Consider the following 18190-nt stretch of genomic DNA (forward strand, 5'->3'; position numbering starts at 1 on the left):
TGTTCATAGTGAAGGATCCAGTGATGGTAACACCATTGAATGACAAGAGCCATTGGTTGAATATTCTGAGCGTTATAGAGTTGTACAGTTCAGAAACAGACCCTTTGGTTCAACTTATCCATACTGACCAGTTATCCGAGATAAAATCTAGTCCCCTCGCTAGCGTTTGGCCCTTTTTCCTCTGAAAACCCTTCTATGCATATACTCATCTAGATACCTTTTAAATATCTTTATACAGTCGCCCCTCAGCCTCCGATGCTGCAGGGAAAATAGCCCCAACCAATTCATCCTCTTCCTATAGCAGAACCCCCCCCCCAACCCTGGCAACATCCTTGTAAAGCTTTGCATAATCCTTTCAAGATTCACAAAATCCCTCCGAGAACAGGGAGTCCAGAATTGCACACGGTATTCTAAAAGAGGCCGAATCAGAGTCATGTACAGCCGCAACGTGATTTTTCAACTCCTAAACTCAATGCCCTGACCAATAAAGGCAAGCATAACAAACACCGCCTTCACTATCCTGTCTACTTGTGACTCCACTTTCAAGGAACTATGAACATACATTCCAAGGTCTCTTTATTCAGCAACACTCCCCAGGACTTTACCATTGAGTATATACGTCTTGCCCCAATTTGCCTTTACAAGATGCAACACTGTCCACTGTCTATTTTTAGTGTCATCTGCAAACGTACTAACCATACTATGTCCCATGTTCACATCCAGATCATTTATGTAACCTAACAAAAGCAGTGAACCCAGCACCGATCCTTGTGGCACACCACTGGTCACAGGCATCCTACTGGAGATGGTCATTGACTGGCAGTTTTGGTGCAAAACTTACTTGCCTCTTGCCAGTCCAACCTGCATATTGTCCAGATCTTGTTGCCTTTGAACATAACTCTTCAGATACTGAACCTATGAATGGTACTGAATATTGTGCAACCATCTGCACTTCTGACCTTATGATGGAAGTAAGATCAGGAACTGAGGACCCCATTTGACTCTGATCTCCCCGATGATCCTCGAGGAACCTCATTTTACTCCAAACTGGAGAGACAATGTAATAGCTCTGAGTGTTAGCCATGGCTCAGTGGCACTCTTCCTCAAGGTGGTAAAAACAATGACTGCAGATGCTAGAAACCAGATTCTGGATTAGTGGTGCTGGAAGAGCACAGCAATTCAGGCAGCATCCGAGGACAGGCAAAATCGACGTTTCGGGCAAAAGCCCTTCATCAGGAATAAAGGCAGAGAGCCTGAAGCATGGAGAGATAAGCTAGAGGAGGGTGGGGGTGGGGAGAGAGTAGCATAGAGTACAATAGGTAGGTGGGGAAGGAGATGAAGGTGATAGGTCAGGGAAGAGAGGGTGGAGTGGATAGGTGGAAAAGGAGCTGAGCAGGTCGGACAAGTCCGGACAGGTCGAGTTACTGGAGGTTAGAAACTAGGATGAGGTGGGGGAAGGGGAAATGAGGAAACTGTTGAAATCCACATTGATGCCCTGGGGTTGAAGTGTTCCGAGGCGGAAGATGAGGTGTTCTTCCTCCAGGCGTCTGGTGGTGAGGGAGCGGCGGTGGAGGAGGCCCAGCACCTCCATATCCTCGGCAGAGTGGGAGGGGGAGTTGAAATGTTGAGCCACTGGGCGATTTGGTTGATTGATGCGGGTGTCTCTGAGATGTTCCCTAAAGCGCTCTGCTAGGAGGCGTCCAGTCTCCCCAATGTAGAGGAGACCGCATCGGGAGCAACGGATACAATAGATGATATTAGTGGATGTGCAGGTAAAACTTTGATGGATGTGGAAGGCTCCTTTAGGGCCTTGGATGGAGGTGAGGGAGGAGGTGTGGGCACACGTTTTACAGTTCCTGCGGTGGCAGGGGAAAGTGCCAGGATGGGAGGGTGGGTCGTAGGGGGGCGTGGACCTGACCAGGTAGTCACGGAGGGAACGGTCTTTGCGGAAGGCGGAGAGGGGTGGGGAGGGAAATATATCCCTGGTGGTGGGTCTGTTTGGAGGTGGCGGAAATGTCGGCGGATGATTTGGTTTATGCGAAGGTTGGTAGGGTGGAAGGTGAGCACCAGGGGCGTTCTGTCCTTGTTGCGGTTGGAGGGGTTGGGTCTGAGGGCGGAGGTGCGGGATGTGGATGAGATGCGTTGGAGGGCATCTTTAACCACGTGGGAAGGGAAATTGCGGTCTCTAAAGAAGGAGGCCATCTGGTGTGTTCTATGGTGGAACCGCTCCTCCTGGGAGCAGATACGGTGGAGGCGGAGGAATTGGGAATACGGGATGGCATTTTTGCAAGAGGTAGGGTGGGAAGAGGTGTAATCCAGGTAGCTGTGGGAATCGGTGGGTTTGTAGAAAATGTCAGTGTCAAGTCGGTCGTCACTGATGGAGATGGAGAGGTCCAGGAAGGGGAGGGAGGTGTCAGAGATGGTCCAGGTAAATTTAAGGTCAGGGTGGAATGTGTTGGTGAAGTTGATGAATTGCTCAACCTCCTCGCGGGAGCACGAGGTGGCGCCAATGCAGTCATCAATGTAGCGGAGGAAGAGGTGGGGAGTGGTGCCGGTGTAATTACGGAAGATCAACTGCTCTACGTAGCCAACAAAGAGACAGGCATAGCTGGGGCCCATACGTGTGCCCATGGCTACCCCTTTGGTCTGGAGGAAGTGGGAGGATTCAAAGGAGAAATTGTTAAGGGTGAGGACCAGTTCGGCCAAACGAATGAGAGTGTCGGTGGAGGGGTACTGTTGGGAACGTCTGGAGAGGAAAAAACGGAGGGCTCGGAGGCCCTGGTCATGGCGGATGGAGGTGTAGAGGGATTGGATATCCATGGTGAAGATGAGGCGTTGGGGGCCGGGGAAACGGGCTTCTCTCAGTGTCTGTTTTCCCAACGTACATTCCAAATTCCAGCTGTACATCAGCAACCAGCTGGTCAGGTAGTGTGCAACCTCTGCTTCTCACTGATCGAGCATGCTCTGTTTCATCACATGCATGTGGATGATGTGGGGGATGGTGGAGGGTCAAGGGAAAGGAATTGTGTAGTGAAATGTGCATCCCTTTGGCTTAGTTGTGGCTTCACATAGATGCAGAAAGCAGCTAGTTGGCAATATACTGCAGACTTTATAATTAATCTGGAACCTGCTTTTAAAGGGGTATTACTGTGAAAGCAAGAAGTTGAAGTTACACAAACAATCTTGAGCTGCTCATGCTAACAGGATACAATACCCTGTTTAACGTTGAATTGGACTTTCGCAAATAGTCTGGCAGAGTTAGCAGCCCACTAATATTGATAAATGTAGCTTTAAGAAATCTGAAATTTGAAATGTAAGCTTGAACTTTCAGATGGCAGTGCCTCTTTAAGACTGCAAATGTGTCTTTGGTGAACATATGAGGTTGTCTTATGGATGTGAAAACTTGATTGGCATGTAACCATCACAGTCGACATGAGTATCTCCAACTACATGCAGCTACTTTTGTTAAAATGCCTGTCAGTTTAATAGTGCTATCAGATCTCAAATCTTTGTTTAAAATTGAAAGTACCAATAAGAAATAATATTCAGTGCTCAGGGCTGCATTTAGTAGCAACTGGACAAACTCAGGAGCATTTTGGATGAGTTTAGCAGTGGCAGGAATTCTGTATTGATTTCTAATTTGAATTTAATCTTGCTTCAGAGCTACTTTATTTCCCCTTTTTTATTTTGTTTTAAACTGCATTCAAAATTAAGTTTGTTACTTTAATACTTTTCTGCAGCTCCTTCGTGGACTCCCACAGAAAAGATAATCACATCTCCCTCTTTTTGCTTTGGATCAGTGTTTTTGCAAGTTGACTGTTGGTATTTCTACCGTACAGGATCTGTTATGGGATTAATATACCATCTTCTTCCTGTTCAGTTTTCAAGAGAAAAGGGCTTGGCATTGATGGCAGGGTAACTTACCTGGGATCTTAACTGGATCAGCCACATAAATACTCTGGCTGCAAGAGCAGCTCAACAGCTGGGTGTTCTGCGATGATTAACTGACCAAAGCCTGAGAGGCACTTTTTGGGAGTGTGATGGAATACTCTCCATGTGCTTGCATGAGTACTGCTCCAATAGCAAGGAAAATGCTTGACATTGTCCTGAGCAAAGCAGCCCACTTGGTTGACACTCCACCCATTGATTTCCTCCTCAATGGCACACATTTGCAGCAGTGTGTACCAGATATGAGATGCACTACAGCAACTAACCAAGGCTCTTTTTACAGCACCGTCCAAACCCATGTTCTGTGCCATCTAAAGACAATGGGAGCTACTGCTCCCTTACTAATGCTACCACCTCCCAAATCCCTTCCAAGCTGCATAACATTTTGAATTGGAATTATATCACTAAACCTGGAACACATCCTGACAGCACTGTGGGTGTACCTTCAAGAGGGCAGCATACCACCACTGAAGGGCAATTGGGAATGAGCAACAAATGCTGGTTTCATTGGCACTACTCTTATTCCTTGAAACTATCTTCAATGAAAGCAAGCAACACAAATATACCCCTTGGTACAGTGCAGCTGTGTACACAATCTGCAGAGACTATGCTATAAACTTTTCCTGTTCTAAATAGTATTTTCGTTAGAACGCTGCCTCTAACTGAATATTTATTCATTAAATAATCATGAGAGGGGAAAAGGTTTTGTCATTTTGCAGCAATGGAATAGTATTTCGTGATAATCCAGTTTAATTGAAGATCTCTTTGTCTTATACAATGTGATGTGAATGTTTAGATTACATGTCGGCTGTACTACATTTCTGAAAGAAATTCACCCAGAATTAGTGAAATCGTTGAAAAATATTGCAGAATTTGAAGTGTGAATTATGTTTGTTGTGTGAATGTTGTAATATTGGAAAGCTAATATAAACTAGCACTATCTCCCAGGGTGAATTAAATACCACTGGAACTTTGTAATAATTATGCTTGTGTAAACCTTTAAAGAGGCTGTAAAAAAGAATAAGCTTTTTCTTTTGTGATCCAGATAAGCAATTAACATGTTTTAGAAGTATTTGTATATTTTTGCTGTTAGTAACATGAAAAACAAGATAATAATAAGCCCCTTGAGCCTGCTCTGTCATTCAGTGTGATCATGACTGATCATCCAACTCCATACCCTAGTCCCAATTTCTCCCCATACCATTTGATCTCTTTAGCCCTAAAAACTATATCTAACCCTTGAAAATATTCAATGTTTTGTCCTGAAATACATTTTGTGGCAGAGAATTTTGTTGGGTCAACACTGTATGAAGAAATTTCTCCTTATCTCAGTTCTGAATAGCCTAATCTATATCCTTTAGACTATGACCACTGGTTCTGGCCTACCCCACCATGAAGGCCAACATACCATTTGCCTTCACCACCTGCTGCACCTGCATGCTTACTCTCAGTGACTGGTGTACAAAGACACCCTTTGTTGTAACTCTTCCTTTCCGAATCTATTCAGATAATCTCGCTGTCTGTTTTTGCAACCAAAAATCTCACATTTATCAAAATTATCTTTCATCTGCCATGCATTTTCCCAATCACTCAACTTATGTAAATCACACTTGAAGCATCTCTGCATCCTCCTCACAGTTTCCCCTTCCACCCAGCTTTGTGTCACCCGCAAACTGAGAAATAGTAATAGTTCCCTCATCTAAATCATTTGTATATATTGTGAATAACTGGGTTTGAACCACTGATCCCTGCGGTACCTCACTGGTCACTGGCTGCCACTCAGAAAATGGCCTGTTTATTCCAGCTCTTTGTTTCCTGTCTGCCAACTAGCTCTCTGTCCATGCAAATACACTCCCCCCAATCTCTCACATTATATGCTAATTTCTTCTGTGGGACCTGATCAAAAGCATTCTGAAGTCAAAGTAACACCCACTGGTTGCCCCTTATCAATTCTACTCATTAGATCCTCAGAATTTCAGTAGATTTGCTAAATATGAATCCCCTCTTTTAAACCCATGCCGACTCTGTCCAATCCTGTCACTGTTCAGTAAGAAACTTGACTGTACGCCAATATAGCTTATAAATGTATCTGCTCCCAGAATTTGGAAAGCGGGCACACTGCCCTCCAAAGAAAAATCTGCTGTCGCAGGCTTCACTCTTATTGCATACATTTATTGTCCACTTCTTTAGTGTGATCATTGGTTTTACAAACAATTTCCAAAATTCTTTAAATCCTGAAGAAATGGGATGCTCACCCTTTGTAGAAGTGAAGGGAAAGTGTGATGCTTGCTTGTCCTTTGTCTCTATGGATCAGACCTAACCAAACCTTAAGCAAGATGTGGGCTGTGTCCCACAAACATTTTTTAAAAAGCAAAGATTTTTCTCTGCGATTTAAGTGTTCAACTAGGTATGATCAAAAAACCTCGCAAAAATTGAGAGTTTATTTTCAGCTCCTTTAAAGAGACATGCTCTCGGCCGACAATTTTGTGACATGTGATCATTTTTTGATAAAGGTGGCTGTGTCCAACACTGCAGGATGTTGTGCTGAAGTGCCTAATTGGGTGGGTGAGCTTTATTACTGGTGTAACTTGGCTCATTTTGAGATGGAATGCTACTTTGAGTTAAATCTTGTTTTTAAACTGAGGTATCCTTGTGTAACTCAAGTGTGGAAACTGTGCTCACGTTTACGCTTTTGACTCACTTTTGCAGATTTGTATTTTTCCGTTCTGTTTTATAAATAAAGTTATATAGAAAATGCAGTGCTGGCGAAACTCAGGTCCAGCAGCATCACTGAAGTGAAAAAGACGTTATATGTTTCAAGTCCAGTCACCTGTTGTTCATTCAGACAGAGAGTTAGTGAACTTAAAACATAACCTTTCTTTCTCTTCACAGATGCTGTCAGACCTGCTGAGTTTCTCCAGCACTTTGTTTCTTTGGTTCAGATGTTCAGCATCTGCAGTTCTTTGTTTTGTTACAGATGCTAATAATTTGACTTGGGGAGCGAGAGGCAGCAACTGTGATAAATTAGGATAAAAATCCCCCACTGTGGCAAAAAGACACATAATTCTTTACACTTTGCAAAACACTGTACTGTAAATAGGAAATGCAATTGAGCTAAATGCAAGAAGGCTTAGCATCTGACTTGTCTCAAACCTCTTTCTAAACTTGTGAGGACCAGGCTATCAGAATTTTGTTTGCTCGCTTCCTTTGAGATCACAGTTCACTAATGTCCCAGTACCAATCCCTGGACCGGGCCAGGTTACCAATTGCAGTGGGGTGGGGAAATCTGTGTCAGACTGAAGTTTTTTTTAAGAGCAGCATTGCACATTGATGTTGATGGTTTTGACTAATATTGCATCAGCAAACTTGGAGGAAATCCTTTTGAATGTGTTGATTAACTGCTCTGAGTCTATTTACATGCAGTAGTGCTGCAATGTTCTACGATGTGTGAAGTGTACAAGGAGACCTTGCCCTGAATTTTGTTTGTGTTGTGAAACTATAACCCAAACATTGTTGAATTTAAAAAGTAAGAATTATACATTTTGAGCTGCAGGTTAATGTCCGATTTTAGAAATGAATATCGGCAGCTAGCTGACACTTCCTTTCTCTCTCCCCCGTCCTGCTTGCATGTCCATCAGGTTCCTCACTAAACGGGAGCAGAAGCTGATGCATCGGCGACGGCATGCAGAGGAGCTGCTGGAGTGGAAGCGGCGGCTCGATGCTGAGGAAGCTGCGATCCGGAAAATGGAAAATCAGGCTCTGGCTGCTTGGGACAAGGAGCTCATGGGAAAGAGAGAGGCAAGGAAGAAGATTCCCAAATCGAAAGGTAATGTTAGCCTCTGTTTCTTGTTTGTTTGTTTTCTCTTCGAGACAGTAATGCATTTACTGTAGTTCTGAATACTTTCAAGTGCACTTTGGTATCGCTGATTGTCATGGCATGTGTGAGGTGATGTATTGATGTGTAAATGTCATCAGTCTGGATTAATGCAGAAGAAGCAAGGTGTAAACCTGACCTTTTATTTTGCCTGTCTAAAATCGGACATTAACCTGCAGCTCAAAATTCATTCAAGGAAATCACGTTTCCCAACCATCTGCCGTGATCCATTTAATCAGCATAGCTCAGATGTTGGAATTATCATCTTTCTCAATGGTACCTTGACACAATAGCCCAGTGTAGTTTCCCACTCACCCTCTCGTGGGAGGCTGAAGTTTCAGATTTTAATTCCTTTCACTGCTGGTGGTTGCATATCACTTGCAGAGTTGAGAAGCAGCAAAAGTTGTAATCAGTGAGAGAGCTTGGACGTTGTTTACACAAGGCTATGTGGTCACTTTGTTAACACGGAAGAATCTAATTTTCTTTGCAAGTTCCACCACCTTGCATGGTGGGATGATGACATGAGTTCTGTCACAGGAGGTTTTCCCTCTCGTTTGGCTTATTACTGTATTGTCACTGTAATTGAGGCTGACAGCCCAGAGTTAAGTCAGCATCGGTGTGGTAGATTGTCTGTTAACATCTCGTTCTGTCAGTTTCCTTTGGAATCTCTGAAGTTGAACAGTAAGAGCTGAATGCCTGTGCAAGTTTGATTTCATTGGTCTGTAACTTCAGTCATGTTGCACCTGTCTAAATTGGAGAAAGAATGTCACCAGCTTTTCAGAAAAAATTGCACACCACTGAAGTATTCAACAAAGGAAAGTCAACTCCAACAGGTTTGCCTGTTTCTGACTCTCCAGCTGTGCCCCTTTGCCACTCCAGCCTCTCATTTGCTATCCTCAGCTGGTCCACACCCTTTATATCTCAGCAGCATATTCCAGCATTGAGTAAACCCAGCATTTACTAATCACAAACCTGTCTCTGGAAAGTTACATGCCTCCTGCCTCATCATCCACAACTCTCACCCAGAGACTTGACCATTCCATCCTCTTCTGGTCAGATTTCTGTCCTTATACTCCATGAATGTGAGCACTTCCAAACGTCTGGAAAGAGCGCTTATTCTGAAAATTATCAGACTGTCCTTAATTGACCTTTGCCTCCCAATTTTTCAACATCTCCAATCTAATTTGCACATTTAAGAAAACCCTTCATGATGAATCCCTGTCTCTCTTTGTGACTTTTAGTCTAACATCATCCTTCAACCTCTTGTGGTCTTCATTTCCCTTCCAGAGTTAACCTAAATCATCGCCATGTATAGTAGCCCGATGGCAGAATTAATTTCCAAATCCCATTCCTCTCCTGTCCTTCAAATGCACATCTTTTGCAAGCTTTTAGTCTCTAGCTTCTCATTTTGGCTTTTTCCTCAATATGGTTCTAACCATACTCACCGTTACTGACTGCCCACATAGTTCTGCTGTGTGATCGGCCGGTATGTACGGTGATACTGCAGGTCTGAGGAATTGATGTGTTTGGTGACACTGTGGCCCCCAAGTGGTCAGCGTGTCCATTGCGTGAGGCTTTGTCAGTGGTACAGCAGGTTTGATTAAAGTTGTTGAACAGGTTGTGAGAAGTGTCGCCAAGAGTTATGCAGGTTTGCATATATCTCTTATCCGCTAATGTTAGTGTCCAAGTTGAATTTGATTGTAACGAGACCTGTTAACATCCATTGGGTGGATCTTCAACAGAAACTACGTCAGACCAAAAAAATCCTAGGGGAAATTAACTTTGCTTTTGCTGAAGATGCTGTCGAGATTTAGACACTGGTTCATGGAGTGGCTGAGGAGCTGTGCAAATGGCAGGAACTTGGCCATGATCTGGGGGATTTGCAAATACCCCCAGACTTTGGGAATTATAAATGGAAGGATGACGAGGGTGTCAGCAGAAGAGCTTATTGTGAGGTGAGACCCAGATTTTGCATTTGAAAACAAAATTATTTTTTCTTAGTTAAGCAAGAAAGGTATGGGTGAAGAGTGCTCCACAGCAGCTCTGATTGATGATATGTATAACAGAGCATGTTAAAAACATTATCTCGATCCTGATGACTGTATTGAGTTCAATTTACCATTTTGCCCCTTCTCTAAAAATCCAAAGTCCTTTTCTCCTCCACTGTTTGTACTCTCCCATTATTAATTTATCATCCTCATCATCATCATACTGTTATCCATTAAACCCCATCTGTCATAACTTTGCCCAGTCTGAGAATCTGCAGATTCTGTTTCTATTTACATAATATGTGGTGTCCCTTCCAGCCACTCAGTACTTTTTTTCAAATTCTTCTCTATCGTTTCAGTCTTTCTATTGCTGTTTCCATTGGTTGATAATACAAGATTTGATTATTATTCACCTTCTTAAAACTCTCTAGAATCTTGATCTGGAATCTAGATTTTAGAATCATGGGTCATTCCATAACTTTCAGATAAAGAAAGCCTTAAAGGTTGAACTTCTCAATCTGTGATCATGTTTGTACCTCTTTTCCTGATAACATCTTGAGAATTTGCACGATGTTGAGATTCCCAAAATTGACCAAAGTATTCTAAGATCTTATGCAACTTAACATGGCTTAAATTGTTTTTGTTTATGTGGCCTTTGTTCTTATCTGATTAGGCAAGAGTTTTTTAAAAAAGATTTTTAGTGCTACTTTGAAGAGGAGTGGAGTTCTCCCTCATGGTCCTGGTCAATCTACGACATGAGTCTGTATGACTAAACGTTTACTGAACCATTTCTCTAATTTGTGGTAACTTGCTGTGTGAAAGTTTGTTGCAGCTTTTGACGATATTATAATTAGTGGCTATACTTCAAAGGTTGGGAACAACATGGTACAAGTGTGAAAAGTTATATATGTTTGCAAGTTGTTTTTGACAATTTGAGGTTAAGGTGGGTGACTTGAGCATGGTTACAAAGTATTGTCCAGCATGCAGACCAAGTTCTTTACTATTACAACAATGCAACTTCTATTTTACTGTGGCACTGACATTGAAGTGTACACTGGATCACTCCTCCCAGTAACTCAGACTTGAAACACTGCAATGTGAACTTTTTACCACGGTCTAAAGTCAACATCAAGCTGCTCATTGTCTAGCCTGACGTCCCTTTGAGCACAGTTTGTGAAGTGTTGCACTTTGCCAGGGACTGAGAATGGGCATGTGTAAATCAGCTTTTCATTCACAGAGCAAATTTGGGACTGTTCATTTCCTTTGTTTTGTCTTTATAACTCGACTCTAATGTATCTTCAGTCTGAGCTGTTTCACACACCAATATTTCTGGGCATGTTACTTGCCTTTGACAGTGTTAGCCGAGAACCTATCAAAATCTTCCTGCCTGGAGCTATGTGCGGCAGTGATCAGTGGTTAGGTCATATAGCTTTGAAGCACTCATCTGTTAAATTGAGAATGATTTGACCTTCTTGAAAGGCTGGGTGCGCTGTATGAATCCATGTCAGCCCCAATATTTATTGTGAGACTTCCCACAGCGCTGATCTTCAGTTAGCTGCCTACATTCAATTAAAGGCAGAACATTTTTGGAATTTGACAAAGCAGAGGTTTCTTCGAAGATGATGTAGGCAAAGTGCTGAACTATGAAATGCAGTAAATCAGTCAGTGAATAATTAATCATTTCTCAGCCAAGGTCTTAAGCAAGGGAAAATGTCAAACCTTCTCTCAATTTGGGAGCATTGCATGTTACCTTAAAGTAGTATTGTCTGTGCTTTTGGATCTCACTTTTGTTGTCGTCGATGTGAATACTGAGTCACAAATAAGTAGAATGGATGGCTTTGAGGTATGTAGAGAAGAGGTGTTGGAAATCCTGGAAAAGGTGAAAATAGATAAGTCCCCTGGACCTGATGGCATTTATCCTAGGATTCTCTGGGAAGCAAGGGAGGAGATTGCAGAGCCATTGGCCTTGATTTTTATGTCCTCTTTGTCTACTGGAGTAGTGCCAGAAGACTGGAGGTTAGCAAATGTGGTTCCCTTGTTCAAAAAGGGGAGTAGGGATAACCCTAGTAACTATAGGCCGGTGAGTCTCACTTCTGTTGTGGGCAAAGTCTTAGAGAGAATTGTAAGGGATAGGATTTATGCACATCTGGATAGGAATAATGTGATCAAGGATAGTCAGCATGGTTTTGTGAAGGGCAGGTCGTGCCTCACAAACCTTATTGAATTCTTTGAAAAGGTGACGAAGGAGGTTGATGAGGGGAAAGCGGTAGATGTGGTATATATGGATTTTAGTAAGGCGTTTGATAAGGTTCCCCATGGTAGGCTACTGCAGAAAATACGGAGATATGGCATTGAGTTGGAGGTTTGGATTAGGAATTGGCTGGATGGAAGAAGACAGAGGGTAGTAGTTGATGGCAAAGTTTCTTCATGGAGTGCCGTCACTAGCGGTGTTCCGCAAGGATCTGTTTTGGGACCATTGCTGTTTGTCATTTTTATAAATGACCTGGAAGAGGGGTTAGAAGGTTGGGTGAGCAAGTTTGCGGATGATACGAAAGTCGGAGGAGTTGTTGACAGTGAGGAAGGATGTGGCAGGTTACAGCAGGATATAGAGAAGCTGCAGAGCTGGGCAGAAAGGTGGCAAATGGAATTCAATGTAGCTAAGTGTGAGGTGATTCACTTTGGGAAGAATAACAAAAAGATGGGGTACTGGGCTAATGGTCGGATACTTGGTAGTGTGGATGAGCAGAGGGATCTTGGTGTCCATGTACACAGATCTCTGAAAGTTGCCACCCAGGTAAATAGTGCAGTGAGGAAGGCATATGGCGTACTGGCTTTTATTGGTAGAGGAATTGAGTTCCGGAGTCCTGAGGTCATGATGCAGTTGTATAAGACTCTGGTGCGGCCGCATCTGGAATATTGTGTGCAGTTTTGGTCGCCATACTATAGGAAGGATGTGGAGGCACTGGAACGGGTGCAGAGGAGGTTTACCAGGATGTTGCCTGGTATGAAAGGAAGATCGTATGAGGAAAGATTGAGACACTTGGGGCTGTTTTCATTAGAGAAAAGAAGGTTTAGGGGTGACTTGATTGAGGTGTACAAGATGATTAGGGGGTTAGATAGGGTTGACAGTGTGAACCTTTTCCCGCGTATGGAGTCGGGTATTACAAGGGGGCATAGCTTTAAATTAAGGGGGGGTAGATATAGGACTGAAGTTAGGGGTAGGTTCTTCACTCAGCGAGTCGTAAGTTCATGGAATGCCCTGCCAGTAGCAGTGGTGGACTCTCCCTCTTTATGGGCATTTAAGCGGGCATTGGATAGGTATATGGAGGATAGTGGGTTAGTGTAGTTTAGGTGGGCTTGGATCGGCGCAACATCGAGGGCCAAAGGGCCTGTACTGCGCTGTATTCTTCTATGTTCTATGTTCTATGTTCTACTGTTATTCATTTCAATTATAATTGAGTTTTAAAGCATTTCGCAGATTTTTGTTTCATTGAACATGCTTTGAGTTCCATCCAATTTTACATAATTCAGAATGGGGGAAGAATTAGAAGGTCGAAGCATCAAAGTCTTCATTGAGTAGTTTTAGGGAAGGCTAATGGATTGGGGGTGGTTTGGTCTGTATTTAGGGTGTGTGCAACAGCTGCCATTTCTCCTGTGCTTCTACCCACAGATCTTCATTTCTAATGAAGTTTTAAAGTTATTTGGGTTGAACGAAGAGCAACATCAGAAGACGGCTTGGCAGAAGTTGAAGAAATTTGGCAACAAACAACGTGATCGGGTGGACCATATTTTGGTAAGTGCTTCAGTTTAGGAACTGTTCAGTTTTATATTGTACCACTGCATCACAATTATGAACACCTCATCGTACATCTGAATTTTCTATTATTTCAAATGACAAAGGCTTTATCTGTCTTTGGCTTACCTGTCTGGCTATCCTGCATTTGTCCAGAAAATGCTTCAACTTTCTGACTGAATTGAAAACTTGGCCCTCGCTGGAGTAATTTGCTGAAACTCAATACCTGCTATTCATTAGTTGCCACAAAAGTTTCAAAGAAATTCAGAAGTACATTGAATTCCTTACTTACCTAATAAAAACAAATTACTGCAGATGCAGGAATCGGAAACCAAAGGAGAAAATGCTGGAAAATCTCATCGGGTCTGGCAGCATCTGTAACGAGAGAAAAGCGTCAGTTAGACTTGAAACGTCAGCTCTTTTTTTTTCCTTACAGATGCTGCCAGACCTGCTGAGATTTTCTAGCATTTTCTCTTTTGGTTCCTCACTTACCTGTCTTTTAGACCCAGTTTTACAGTAAGTACAGGTCAGGGTTCTTTGCTTAACAAGAGTTACATTTTGTTACAAAAAAATGCAAATAATTACCAACCACTGGCATATAACTACTAACTAAAACTAACAACCCCTCCCACATGCATTCCTCATTACACATACACAGACAGAAAGACAGGGACAAAGTGCACTGGGTGTTTTGCATAAAGGGAAAGACTGGGAACGTACTTCCAATGTTACTGTTGATGGCTTTTCCTCAGATAATCCTTGTGCTGATCAGAATGCTGTTCCTTGATCTTCCTTCTCCAGATGCTTCCATTGGTTTTGAGAAGGCACAGGGTGACTAGTTCACACATGTACAAGTCTGTAACTTATTAATTAATAGCCACAGATTACAGCAAGTGCTGAAGGGAAAAGAAGCTGGTTTTCTTCAGGCTTTTTACTGCAGAGACAGATCCTTAACTTGTGGAGATCTGGTGATTTCTCAATTCATTTGTATACAGCCCCAGCTGATCAGTTACCTGGGAACCAATCTCCATTTTTGTCCAAAGGATATTTGTCTGTGGCCTAGTGACTAGTTAGCTACTTACTATTGACTGAAGCTCCCGTTAAATACAGCCCTTGGCTGCAGCTTGTCTGAAAGCCATCTAATACTGCTTGAACTGTGTGAGTAGCACTTAGTGCATGTCAGGGAACTTGCTACTGTGAAGTGCCAGCAATCCCTGAACAATCCTTGGGTTTTAAAATTGCTTTATTCCCATTTGAGTCCAAAATCAAAAGTATAGAAAAATTAGAAGGCAGTTTTTGCAGACCTTTCCAGTCCTTCCCATGTGTTGGTGTGTCACAGCACAACATGTGTCAGCAGATTGATGAGTTTAACAGGTCTGTAAGAACACAGTTATCTTCAGGCCACACCACCACCTTGACTTGGTCAGATATCACCTTTCCTTTTATGTTTACATGTTTAATCTCCTGGAATCCCTCAGTTTGCAGTGCTGTGGGAGTACCTTCAACACATAGGCTGCAGCACTTCAAGAAAAATATCTTTCAGTGGAGAAATGGGGAGGGGCAGCATGCATCCCAACACTGAAGTTTTAAAAAATTGGGTGCTTGATATGCCAAAAAAATCAAATCATTGCTTTTTTTTCCCTCTTTGGATCAAACACTTCCAGCTGATAGTGCGTGTCCATTAGGCAAGGGTTGAAAGTCTCTGCTCTGCATCAGCTCAAGTAGTGATACCGTCAGGCCACAGCTACACAAGGGCAGAGGGCCAGCCTAAAGCTACAACATGTAATTCAGTTACACTCACCAGCTCTTTCCTTGTGGTGGGTATTCCTTTCTGGTTGTGCGTGCTGAGTAAAACTCGTTTATTATGCTACTGGCAACATTGGTGATTGATCTCACTGGTTTGAGGAGTTGTGACGTTGGAATCAAATTCAAAACCAGGTAGGAACAGGATTAAGCCAGCAGCACCCTTCAGTCTGTTCTCGTACTCCTAATCATAGCTGATTTGTATCTTAATTCTGTATATTGATTTCCTAATTGCTCCTAACTGTTACTTGACCTTACAAATATCTCTCAACACTCATATTGAAATGCTGTAACAGTCACAATAGTTTTTAAGGCCAGAGGGAACCCGATTATTTTAGTATTGTTTGTGTGACAAAAGGCTTCTTCATATCACCCCCTAACCAACCTAAGTCTTATTTTCCTGCATGCCCTATTTCTGGCATGCCTCGCTAAAGGAATTAGTTTCTCACTTCCTTCACTGTCAAATCGTTTAATCATCTCAGTCACTTCTATCGATCCATCCCCTAGTCATCAATACTCAAGAGAACGCAGGCCTCGTTTATCAAATAAAAGTAAAAAATGCTGGAAATATTCAGGTCAGACCTAATTTATGTAGCCAGTCCTTAACCTTCCCAGCCTTGGTATTGTTTTGTACAAGAATAACTAGTGACTCTCCATTGATCTCACAGTGAGCCCTCCAGAACTCCTGTCCAAGCTCCACTGCTGTGTGGGAATGGCCACTTGTGTGATCCTGGACACAAGGAAAGTGGGAGGCCTGAAGTCTGAGTGATTTTAGGGCAAACACTGCTTGGTACGAAAGGAAAGAGCTGTAACAAATAAATCTTGATATAAAAACAATAACACCTCCTCTGTTTTTTCTGGCAGGTTCAAGAGCTTTATGAGGAGGAAGCCCAATGGGTGAATTATGGTCAGGATGAGCTTTGTGTGAAGATGCAGTTGGCAGATGATATTTTTGAAGCTCTGATAAAAGACACAATAAATGTACTGAATCAGATTCACGGGCAACAGTTAAAACTCATGTTATCCTAACACGGGCCATGCCATCGGCCAACTTGTGGACTCCAGAAGGAAACCAAACCTCATGCCCCGAGCAGAAGAGAATCCACCTCGGCCTCTGAACTCCTCTCTCTGATTGAGTTTTGACATCTGACATAGAATTTCCTCAATAAGTAGCTGGTTTGGGATATCGAACCTTACTGGCGTCAGCCGACTGGCAGGATGTGGATACCAGAAGTGCCAATCTTTCTCCCTACCTATTTATATACAACCCAAACCCATTTATTTATCCAAACTGTAGCATAGACTTGAATTCAAAGAAGTTTGCACATTCAATTTTGTTTTTTTGTATTCACAACTATGTTTACCTTTTTAAAAAGTATATCTAGTGGTGCGATGATATGTGTTTGGTGTATGTTAGCTCTGAGAGTTGAAACAATGGCTGTTATCAGACACTGAATACTCCCTCTGAGTGAGGAGGACTATATCTGCATGACTGAAGTGGAAGGCAGAAGTATTGAGGATTTTAAATACTTGCACTTACTTCATTATGATAAGTCTTGATTTTATTTTTTGGTTTTAAATTATTTCAGCAAGGACAATTGATATTTATTCATGTAAATGGACTGTATTTGTGATATTCATTTTCAGGAAAAAGTTACAAATTTTGAGCAGCTTTTGAGATCACTTGCACTGATTCAGAACTTTAGAACTCTCTCTCTCTCTCTCTCTCTCTCTCTCTCTCTGTCTCTCTCTCTCCTTCAGAACTCTCTCTCTCTGTCTCTCCGTCTCTCTCTCTCTCTCTCTCCTTCAGAACTCTCTTTCTCTCTCCGTCTCTCTCTCTCTCTCTCCTTCAGAACTCTCTCTCCTTCAGAACTCTCTCTCTCTCTCTCTCTCTCTCTCTCTCTCTCCATACGACAGGAAGCTCTTTTTCTCCCTCCTTTCTCACCACTCCTGATCATTTCTGTTGCATGGTGCTTCTGTCTGTTAATTTTCCCTAATGTTCCTCTTTTTTTAGTAAATATTTATTGAAAAAATATTATGTTATAAAACAGCAATGTTGTCAATAAACCGCCGACTGTTGTTCAAGATACAGTTATCTCTTATTTGCTTAACTTAAACCAAATCAGCACAAACTCAAATTAAATAAAATAACATTAAATTTAATTACAATCCACTAAAATTAAATTGCACTACATTGTACTATATTACATGACTCCACTCATCGCACCCTCCATCAAGGCTCCTGTCCACAAGAGCAACAGTGATTATACCCGGATGTACTAGATCTCTCCCCACCGTCGACCCACCAACTCCCCCAGGGTCCCCGGACCATCACATACAGCCCTCGTGCCTATATAAAGGCCTGAATCAGTACTGCTGACAGTTCCATGTTGATGTAAGTTAGAAAGGGCCACCATGTCTTATAAAATTGCTCCGTTCCGTGGTGCCCCATAATCAGGTAAACTTGTAGGACAAGTCTGTGCTACCCTGCAAGACCTAGAGGCTTTGCTGAAATTCAATTCATTAGGATGTCCTTCCTCACACAATGTGTACGAATGTTGAATAACCTCCTCCCGTGTTCACCCAAAGAGGGAAGTTTCGGTCGTCCCAAAAGGAGGGAGACCAGATCCTCCCAAACTTCCATTCCCAGGATTGTCTCCAGCTCATTCACTATGGCCCCCCCAGGATCCGTGGATCTTGTAACAGGACCAAAAGCAATGTGTAATCCCTAAACTGGAAATATCGGAAATGGTTCCGATTAGTGATTCCGTATTTCTGACCTAA

General features: G+C 42.6%; 1 pseudogene; it reads left to right on the plus strand.

Annotated features, from left to right (window-relative positions):
* Positions 1-16435, plus strand: part of LOC148149255 (centrosome-associated protein 350-like) — a 1171865-nt pseudogene extending 1155430 nt beyond the window's left edge.
* The last annotated feature ends 1755 nt before the right edge of the window (positions 16436-18190 follow it).

The sequence above is a fragment of the Chiloscyllium plagiosum genome, unplaced genomic scaffold, assembly GCF_037043375.1.
Source record: "Chiloscyllium plagiosum isolate Xiang-an unplaced genomic scaffold, Cpla_swu_hap1 HiC_scaffold_9, whole genome shotgun sequence".
NCBI lineage: Eukaryota > Metazoa > Chordata > Chondrichthyes > Orectolobiformes > Hemiscylliidae > Chiloscyllium > Chiloscyllium plagiosum.